Raw genomic sequence first — 10,963 nt, forward strand, 5'->3', positions numbered from 1 at the left:
GAAGGGATCAGACAGTTTCTAATCTCCTTGTCTGGAAGGTCATCCCCCAATTTGTGTTCTAGCCTCCCTTCAGTCAGATAATGGTCTTGGGTTTACTTCTCAAATTTTACAAACTTTATCTAATGTCCTAGACATCTTCTGGCATTTTCATATTCCCTACCACCCTCAATCTTCAGGTAAGGTAGAAAGAACCAACTGCTCTTTAAAACCACTCTTGTCAAGCTGTCACAAGAACTTCACCTCAACTGGGTAAAACTCCTTCCTACCTCTGGCTCTTTTAAGGCTATGAGCACTCTCCAAGTGACCTCTCCTCATTTCACCTTTTGAACTCATGTATGGACATCTGGTCCTAACTCTTGGTCTTTTCACCTAAATCCTCTCTCCTCCAAACTCCATTACTCACTCCATTATTTTGCCACCTCCACACTCGTCTATGGAACTTTGCTGACTACCATTTACCAAAGCCACACACTGTGCCCTGTCCACTGCCTGTCAGCATTGGAGACCAAGTTCTTCTATCCTCTCTTTATGATAAGAAAAAAGGGAGGTATGTTGGAAGCAGCAGCAAGTCTCTGAATCCAGTGAAGATGTCACCCATAGGAAACAGGGACCTGCAAATCTGTTACTGTGACAACTGCCTTTACCTGTGCACAGAGGTGTGTGTGGTTCCATCACAGCTCAAATAAAAGGCAGAGCCCTCTGACCTTCTCTTCCTTCTCCTTTTTCTTTGCCCCCTTTGTCCTCCTCCTCGCCAAACAATAAACCTCTCTGTGGGACTGCACTGGCCTGATGTGATCTGGCCAGATGAATCACCATTCTAACACAATACTCTTGACCTTCATCCAAAGTTTGGTCATGGGTATCTGCATCTGTTTCAGTCTAATGTTGGGTAGAGTTTCTCAAAGGACAGTTATGCTAGGGTTCTATCTGCAAGCATAACAAAATATCATTAATAATGTCAGGGATTAGTGATTGCTCATGGAATAAGTTTCAAGTTGAGGTGGTTACTGGTTGGCCATTCCTTCATTCACTTCTCCAGTTTTGTCCCTGAGTTTCTTTTAGACAGGACACATTTTGGGTCAATAGTTTTGTGGGTGGGTTGGTGTCCTTATCCCTCCAATGGGGTACAGCCTGGTTGTAAAAGGTTACCTCCTCAGGTCCCATGTTAGACCTCTCCACAAAGGTGACCCACATTGAGTCTTCAGAGTCTCTCCTATCCCAGGACTCTGGGACTTCCTAGAGATTGCTCTCAACCCTACCCTCTGCTGCAGCAGATTTCCATCAACTCTTCTGGCCCTCTGAGCAACAATCCTGTGTCTCCACACCTGATTCTGCCCCCCCCATTCCCCTCTCCACTCTCCCACTCAATAACCCCCTGCCCACTGCCTCCTATGCCTAACAAGATCATAAAAGAAAATTTTACTAATTTAAAAGGGTAATACATATTATGTATAGGAAACTCACATAACATGAAATCAATTGAACCAGAATAGAAAGTCTTTTAGCTAAATAAGAGTCAAAATACTGACCATACAGAAGAAACTAAGAAAATTAAAACCTGAAAGTTAAACAACCAAGTAACATTTAAAGGTAGAACCATTAAATTATACTCAATTTCTCAATGAAGACACTGAAAGCTAGAAGGGTCTGGACAGATGTCCTCCTGACTAAGAAAACACAGATGCCAGCCCAGATTATTATACACAGCAAAACTTTCAATCACTGCAGATGAGAAAAACACAATATTCCATGATAAAGTCAAATCCAGTCCTACAAAAGATACCAGAAAACAAAACCAAATAAAAACCGAAAATTCATTAACCCAAGGCAGTTAACTGCACCTCATGGGAAATACATAATCTCACAACAGCAAGACAGAGACACAGACGCAAACACATATTCTCACACACACTACCACAACAACCAGCAACGAAATAACATGAGTTAATTATCATTGCTCATTTTTATCTCTCAAAGTCAATGAGCTCACTTACCCTAAAAATAGATCCATCCTTCTGCTGCATACAAGAAACACTCTTCATCATCAAAGATAGACATTACCTCAGACTAAAGGGTTGGAAAAAGCTATTTCAAATGTACATAAGAAGCAAAGAGATATATCCAATGCAAAATCTAACAAATAGATTTCAAACCAAAATTAATCATAGAGATGATGAAAGACAATTCATGTTCATCAAAGGAAAAATCCACCAAGATGATGTCTCAATTACTGAAATCTATGCCCTGAATCCAAGGGTAGACATGTTTGTAAAAGAAACATTACTAATGTTTAAAGGACCCATCGAGCCTAACAAATTGATAATGAGAGGTTTCAATACTCTTATCAATGGACAGGTCAACCAGACATAAACTAAATAAAGAAATACAGGAGGTTACAGACATTATGAACCAAATGGTCCTAACGAATTTCTACAGAACATTTCACACTACCTCAAAAGAATATTCCCTTCTTCTACAAAATTCATGGAGCTTTCTCCAAAATTGATTATACTTACTGGGTTACAATACAAGTCTCAAGAGGTAGAAGGAAATTGAAACACCCCCTCTTTTCCTATCATGCCATAGTGAATGGTGATGGAGATGCTGAAGTGTAGTTCTCCAAAAAAAGTGACTACTGTCAGACGTGAGAGTGGGGAAAGACTCACTTTTCTTTAAGTGACTAGTCACCAGTAATCTGACAATACTCCAGTGACTATAAGGACAAGAAAAGCTCAACTCTCTAAACATTTTTTATTGTGTGTATATATGGAAGGGGGCTTACAGGGATAGAGGAGAAGACCTAGAAGAACTGAAAAATAAGGATCATCAGTTTGCATGATGTTGTACTCCCAAATTATAAGGAAAATATCATTAAAAATGAGAATATAGAAAAGTAAAAATCTATATTTCAAAAAAATGGTAAATCTAAAAGAAATGGACAATTTTCTCAATACATATCACTTACTAAAGTTAAATAAAGATGAGATAAACAATTTAAATAAAGCCTTGACACCTAAGGAAATACAAACAATCACTAAAATCTTCCAACCAAGAAAAATGGAGCCCGGGAACAGTTTTAGAGCAACATTCAAGTAGGTGTTCGAAGTGGAGTTAATGACAATCCTCCTCAGATTACTTAAAATAGAAACAGAAGGAACAGGGCCAAGTTCATTTTATGAGGCCACAGTCACCCCAATACCCAAACCACTCAAAGATTTAGCAGAGAAACAGAATTACAGAACAATTTCTCTCATGAACATTGATACAAAATTACTCAATAAAATTCTCACAAGCCAAATTCAAACCATGGTCAAGTAAGATTCACCCAACAGATGTAGGGATGGGTCAATATAGCCAAATTAGTCAATGGAATCCACCATAGAGACAAACTGAAAACAAGCAAACGAGCACATCATCTCATTAGATATTGAGAAACCCTGGATAAAACCAAATACTTCTTGACAAAAGGCTTGGAGAAATAAGAGAACATAATCAAGCATAAGAATTGCAATTACAGCAAGCCTGTAGCAAATATCAGGGTAAATTAAGAGAATACCAAATTAATTCCACTCAAATCAAGAACATGAAAAGACTATCTACTCTATATCTATGCAATATAGTCCTTAAATTTATAGCTAGAGCCCATTAACAAAACTAAAGGAGATTAAGAGGATACAAAGTGTTTATTTGTAGATGATTGCACAGCATATATAAGCAACATCAAAAATTCTGCTACGGTCCTCCTACAGCTAATAAGCACTTTTAGAGAAGTGGCTGGACACAAGATTAATTAAATAAAGCAGTAGCCCTTCGATATACAAATGACAAATGAGCTGAGAAAGCAATCAGGAAAATAACACTATTCACAATTGCCATAAATAATATAAATTATCTTTTTTTTATTAACTTGAGTATTTGTTATTTACATTTCGAGCGTTATTCCCTTTCCCGGTTTCCGGGCAAACATCCCCCTAATCCCTCCCCCTCCCCTCCTTTATGGGTGTACCCCTCCCCATCCTCCCCCCATTGCTGCCCTCCCCCCAACAATCCCGTCCACTGGTCCACTGGGGGTTCATTCTTAGCAGGACCCAGTGCTTCCCCTTCCACTGGTGCTCTTACTAGGATATTCATTGCTATCTATGCGGTCAGAGTCCAGGGTCAGTCCATGTATAGTCTTTAGGTAGTGGCTTAGTCCCTGGAAGCTCTGGTTGCTTGGCATTGTTGTACATATGGGGTCTCGAGACCCTTCAAGCTCTTCCAGTTTTTTCTCTGATTCCTTCAACGGGGGTCCTGTTCTCAGTTCAGTGGTTTGCTGCTGGCATTCGCCTCTGTATTTGCTGTTTTATGGCTGTGTCTCTCAGGAGCGATCTACATCCGGCTCCTGTCGGCCTGCCCTTCTTTGCTTCATCCACCTTGTCTAATTGGGTGGCTATATGTATGGGCCACATGTGGGGCAGGCTCTGAATGGGTGTTCCTTCAGTCTCTGTTTTAATCTTTGCCTCTCTATTCCCTGCCAAGGGTATTCTTGTTCCCCTTTTAAAGAAGGAGTGAAGCATTCACATTTTGATCATCCGTCTTGAGTTTCGTTTGTTCTAGGCATCTAGGGTAATTCAAGCATTTGGGCTAATAGCCACTTATCAATGAGTGCATACCATGTGTGCTTTTCTGTGATTGGGTTACCTAACTCAGGATGATATTTTCCAGTTCCAACCATTTGCCTACGAATTTCTTAAAGTCATTGTTTTTGATAGCTGAGTAATATTCCATTGTGTAGATGTACCACATTTTCTGTATCCACTCCTCTGCTGAAGGGCATCTGGGTTCTTTCCAGCTTCTGGCTATTATAAATAAGGCTGCTATGAACATAGTGGTGCACGTGTCTTTTTTATATGTTGGGGCATCTTTTGGGTATATGCCCAAGAGAGGTATAGCTGGATCCTCAGGCAGTTCAATGTTCAATTTTCTGAGGAACCTCCAGACTGATTTCCAGAATGGTTATACCAGTCTGCAATCCCAACAGTGGAGGAGTGTTCCTCTTTCTCCGCATCCTCGCCAGCATCTGCTGTCACCTGAGTTTTTGATCTTAGCCATTCTGACTGGTGTGAGGTGAAATCTCAGGGTTGTTTTGATTTGCATTTCCCTTATGACTAAAGATGTTGAACATTTCTTTAGGTGTTTCTCAGCCATTCGGCATTTCTCAGCTGTGCATTCTTTGTTTAGCTCTGGACCCCATTTTTTAATAGGGTTATTTGTCTCCCTGCGGTCTAACTTCTTGAGTTCTTTGTATATTTTGAATATAAGGCCTCTATCTGTTGGAGGATTGGTAAAGATCTTTTCCCAATCTGTTGGTTGCCGTTTTGTCCTAACCACAGTGTCCTTTGCCTTACAGAAGCTTTGCAGTTTTATGAGATCCCATTTGTCGATTCTTGATCTTAGAGCATAAGCCATTGGTGTTTTGTTCAGGAAATTTTTTTCAGTGCCCATGTGTTCCAGATGCTTCCCTAGTTTTTCTTCTATTAGTTTGAGTGTGTCTGGTTTGATGTGGAGGTCCTTGATCCACTTGGACTTAAGCTTTGTACAGGGTGATAAGCATGGATCGATCTGCATTCTTCTACATGTTGACCTCCAGTTGAACCAGCACCATTTGCTGAAAATGCTATCTTTTTTCCATTTGATGGTTTTGGCTCCCTTGTCAAAAATCAAGTGACCATAAGTGTGTGGGTTCATTTCTGGGTCTTCAATTCTGTTCCATTGGTCTATCTGTCTGTCTCTGTACCAATACCATGCAGTTTTTATCACTATTGCTCTGTAATACTGCTTGAGTTCAGGAATAGAAATTATCTTAAGCTAACTCTAATCAAGTGCAAGACCTGCATGGCAAAATCTTCAAGTCTTTGAAGAAAGAAATTGAAGAAGATATCAGAAGATGAAAAGATCTCCCATGTTCATTGTTCAGTAGGATTAAAAAAGTAAATATGGCTATGTCACCAAAAGCAATCTACATATTCAACACAATCCCCATTAAACTTTCAACACAATTCAATACAGACCTTGAAAGAACAATATTCAATTTCATATGGAAAAATAAAAATGCAAGATAGCTAAAACCATCATGTACAATAAACAAACATCTAGAGATATCACTATCCTCTGATTTCAAGGTGTATTACAGAATAATAATAATAAAACCCAGATGGTATAGGTATTAAAACAGACAAGAGTTAAAGATCCAGATGCAAATCTACATACTTAGAGACACCTGATTTTCGATAAAACAAACAAACCAAAACAAAAACAAAAACAAGCAGCCAGATGGTGGTGTTGGTCTAACTGGATGTCTGCATGTAGAAGAATGCAAGTATCCATATCTATCATCCTTCATGGCAGGATTTAGACATACAGAGTTATTCCTATCACTATCCAGCATGGGAGGAGAAAGACAGAGACCTGTGGACCACCATGCTACTCACAGTACAACATAATACAGACAGGCCATAAACACAGACATACCAGAGGATGTCAGATAGGGGCCTGTCTGCTGCATTGACAGCTTGCAGCAGAATCCTGTGCAAGTATATGGCAGACAGTTTAGAAAGAAAGAGGAATTGAGCATTTTGAGCATTATGAAGAGAGATGAGCCTGGAAACTCAAGCCTCAAGAAGATTAGCCTGTTATCAATGGCCAGCCTTCTGTGGCTAAACAGCAGCAGCAGCAGCAGCAGCAGCATCATCGAGTGTTCATGTTCTCCGCACATATTACCACTAGAGAACATGGGAACAACTCTGACAAGGTCAGCCACGTGTATGTCCCCAGGTGGTACAGAACTGTTCCTGCTACTTATTAGCTAAGTGCTTCGGAAAGCTGGCCCTACCTCTCACCTGTGGCAGTACATGGGAAAACAGGCCCTACACCTCAACCGGGCAGCACATTGGATCTAGCCATGGTGGCCAGGATGTGTTTGAAACTCCTCAAGTCAGTGACTATAGGAGATCTGACCCTGTTACTCATCTTCTGTGGAGTTCATCCAACACTAATTTCCTAATTAAGTATATGGAGCTTTGAAATTATGCTAGAGTTGAACACTGAAGGCAATGGAAGTAGGGGATCTTTGATTGACTTATCATGGATTGCTACTTACTGTAATGAAGAGGAAAACAAGCTTGTCTAAAGTAGGACCATTTTCGGGTAGGTGGAGTAGATAGGTTTGAGAACACTCAGAAAACCCACAAACATATCAAACTGCTTTTACATTGCCCTACAGTGAAGGCCAAACTCTTAAACCAGGACTGTTTTCCCACATGTAAGTTTCATAGGAAGCTTTTGGATAAGAAGAGAAGGAGGTTAGCTGCTGTCTTTTCAGCCAGCATTCTAGCTGGGAATCAACACCATATATGAATGGCTAGTTATTAATAATTTTAAGCCTTAGCTGAGCATCAAAAGATTTGGGAAGCTTCAAAAGTATTGATGCTTGGACCCCATATGGTGTCCCAACCACTGAAACCTGGTGCCTTTGAACCCCAGGGCTAATTTTTTCTGAATTATCAATTTATTTAAAAAGAAAAGTAGCACAATGCATACAGTGCAGAATTAAGAAGGGAAGGATGAAAGAAAAGATGGGGTTATGAGGTATCAAAGTGAAACTACAGTCTTTGCAGCTCTAAGAGATGCAGAGGGTGGTGAGTAGGGGTAATAAGGGATGTGGGAGATAAACTTACATGGAAATCTTGTTTTCCCTGCCTCAGAGGACAAATAGCACACAGCTGCCCCTTTTGTGATGGACATAATGGCTACTTCATTATATGAAATGCAAAGCACCTGTCAAGACTTGAGACTAGAAACACTTTAAATCACATCATTCCTCTTAAGTCAATGCCTTTTTGACACTGTGTTGACGAAACATTTACATCACAATATTGTAAGCATTTAACAACATCAAAGGGCTATGTGATACATTTGGAAATTAGGATGAGTAGAACTTCCAGAATTAGCATTTAGCTCTCCTTGGCAGAGGTGGAAGACCCTAGAGGTGACATCCTAGCAAGTCCTGCAGGCTGTTGAGGCTCCCTATCTTCTACATAGATAAGGCTAATGATGTCTCATTCTAAATTCTCTCTGAAAACAAATTAGTTCTTACTTCTTTTTGACCCACTTCTCCACCAGGGCCATATCAATGGCCCTATACCTCCCCAGATGCTACAGCCTGCATGCTTCCCAGGAGGTTCACAGCAACCAAAGATATGGGTGAGAATCTTGCACAAATACTCATGCCAGCTGGGACAACCATGCTGGCCAGCTGACTTGGAAGCCACCTTCCCCACCCTATCCACAAGCTCTACCTTCCTTCCACTCTACTTCCCAACCCAGGTCAGATAAGCCATCTGACCTCCACCAAAATCTACAGACTACTAGCCTTTGAGGAGGTCCATAATAAAAAAGGGCAAAAGAGGTCCACAGTAACCAGGGACATAAGAGGCCTGCTCTAAATAGAGATACAGGAAGCCTACCCTAACAACAGAAAACACTACCTGCCTCTTAGGAGACAAGCTCTAAATCAGGTTACAGAGCTCTACCTGAATCTAAGGAGGCCACTTCCAAGCAGAGATACCAGATCAGTTAATACCAAAAAGAACCAGATGGCCAGAGGCAAGCACATCATCATAAGTTACAGAACTCAACTCAATTTGGTAACACCAGAACCAAGTTCTCCCACCACAGCCAGCCTTGGATACCCTAATATGCCAGAAAGGCACGATTCCAACCTAAAATCCAATCTCATGAAAATGGTCAAAACATTTCAGGAGGATATAAATAACTCACTTAAAGAGATACAGGAAAACAGGTAGAAGTCCTTAAAGAAAAAAACAAATAAAACCCTTAAAATATACACAAAAATACAATCAAGCAGGTGAAGGAATTGAACAAAAGGATCCAAGAACTAAAACTGGAAATAGTGACAATAAAGAAATTGCAAAGCAAGGCAAATCTGGAGATGGAGAACTTAGGAAAGAGGTCAGGAACTACAGATGCAAGCATCACCAAGAGAATACTAGAGATAAAAGAGAGAATCTCAGGCATAGAAGATACCAAGAAGATATTAACATATCAGTCAAAGAAAATACATAGTATAAAAGAGCTTCTAACCCAAAATATCCAGGTAAGTGAGGACACAATGGAAAGACCAAACTTAATAATAATAGGAATAGAGGGCAATGAGGAATTCCAGCTCAAAGGGCCAGAAAACTTCATCTTTAATAAAAACCGTGAAAGAAAACTACCCTAGCTTAAAGAAAGAGATGGCCAATAAGTACATAAAAAGCCTACACAACACCTAATAGATTGGAGCAGAAAAAAAATCCTCTTGTCACATAATAATCAAAATACTAAAGGCACAGAAAAAAGAAAGAATAGTAAAATCTCTAAGAAAAAAAAGGTCAAGAAACAAAGAAAGGCAAACCTATTAGAATTACACCAGACTTCTCGATAAAGACTCTAAAGGCCAGATGATCCTGGAGCGATGTCACTAAGTGAACAAAAATGCTAGCCCAGGATATTATACACAGCAAGACTCTCAGTCATCAGAGATAGAAGAAACCAAGACACTCCATGACAAAACCAAATGTAACCATATCTTTCTACTAATCCAGCCCTACAGAGGATACTGGAAGGAAATCTCCAATACAAGAAAGGTTACTATACCCAAGAAAACATAACAGCCACACAACTCTAACAATTTTGATGGTGCTAAGAAATGCATACTGGCAGGAGCATGATACAGCTGTCTCCTGAGAGGCTCTGTCAGAGCATTACAAATACAGAGGCAAAAACTCACAGTCAACCACTGAGAATGGGGTCTGCATTTGAAAGGTTATAGGATTGAAGGAGCTGAAGGGGTTTGCAACCCCATAGGAACAACAATACCAGTCAACTAGAACTCCCAGGGACCAAACCACCATCCATAGAGTACACATAGACAGACCCATGGCTCCAATTGCATATGTAGCAGAGGATGGTCTTGTTGGGCACCAATGGAAAGAGAAGCCCGGGTCTTTCTAAATAAAGCTTAATGCCCCAGTGTAGGGGAATGTCATGACAGGGAGGCAGGAAGGGATGGCTGGCTGGGTGGGGGAACAACCTCATAGAAGCAAGAGGAGGGGCAATGGAATATGGGTTATGGAAGGGAAACCAGGAAAGTGGCTAACATTTGAAGTGTAAATTTAAAAAATCCAATAAAGAAAAAGAAAACAAATTGGAAAAGTCAAAAAAAAAATAAAAAAAAGAAAAATAAGCCATAAGAAGCTAAACATTTCACAGCAAACTCCAAAGGAGAGATGCATATACATATATCATGTCTAACAACAAAAATAACAGGAACTAACAAACATCTATCTTTAATATCTCTCAATATCAGTGGATTCGATTTTCCAATAAAAGACACAAGCTAACAGACTGGATACATAAACAGGACCCAGCATTTTGCTGCATACAAGAAACATTACCTCAGAGTAAAAGACTGGAAAAAATTTCCCTAGCAAATGGTCCCAAGAAACAAGCTTGAGTTGCCTTTCTAGTATTAAATGAAATATATTTCAACCACAAGTTATCAAACAAGATGGGGAAGGACACTTCCTACTAATCAAAGGAGAAGTCCACCAAGAGGAAGCTACAGTTCTGACCAAATGTAAGGCAACGATATTCATAAAATAAACTTTACAAAAGCTCAAAATACACACTGAAATTCACACAATAACAGTGGGAGACTTAAGCACCACACTCTCAGCAATGGACAGGTCAGTGAAACAAACTGGAAGGACACAGTGAAACTAATAGAAGTACTGTGCCTAATGAACTTGACAGATGTCTACAAAACACTTCATCACTAAACAACAGAATACACCTTCTTCTCAGCACCTCATGGAATCTTCTCCAAAACTGAACATATGATGTAACATAACATACTCAATTG

The sequence above is a fragment of the Rattus norvegicus genome, chromosome 2, assembly GCF_021556685.1.
Source record: "Rattus norvegicus strain SHRSP/BbbUtx chromosome 2, alternate assembly SHRSP_T2T, whole genome shotgun sequence".
Lineage (NCBI taxonomy): Eukaryota > Metazoa > Chordata > Mammalia > Rodentia > Muridae > Rattus > Rattus norvegicus.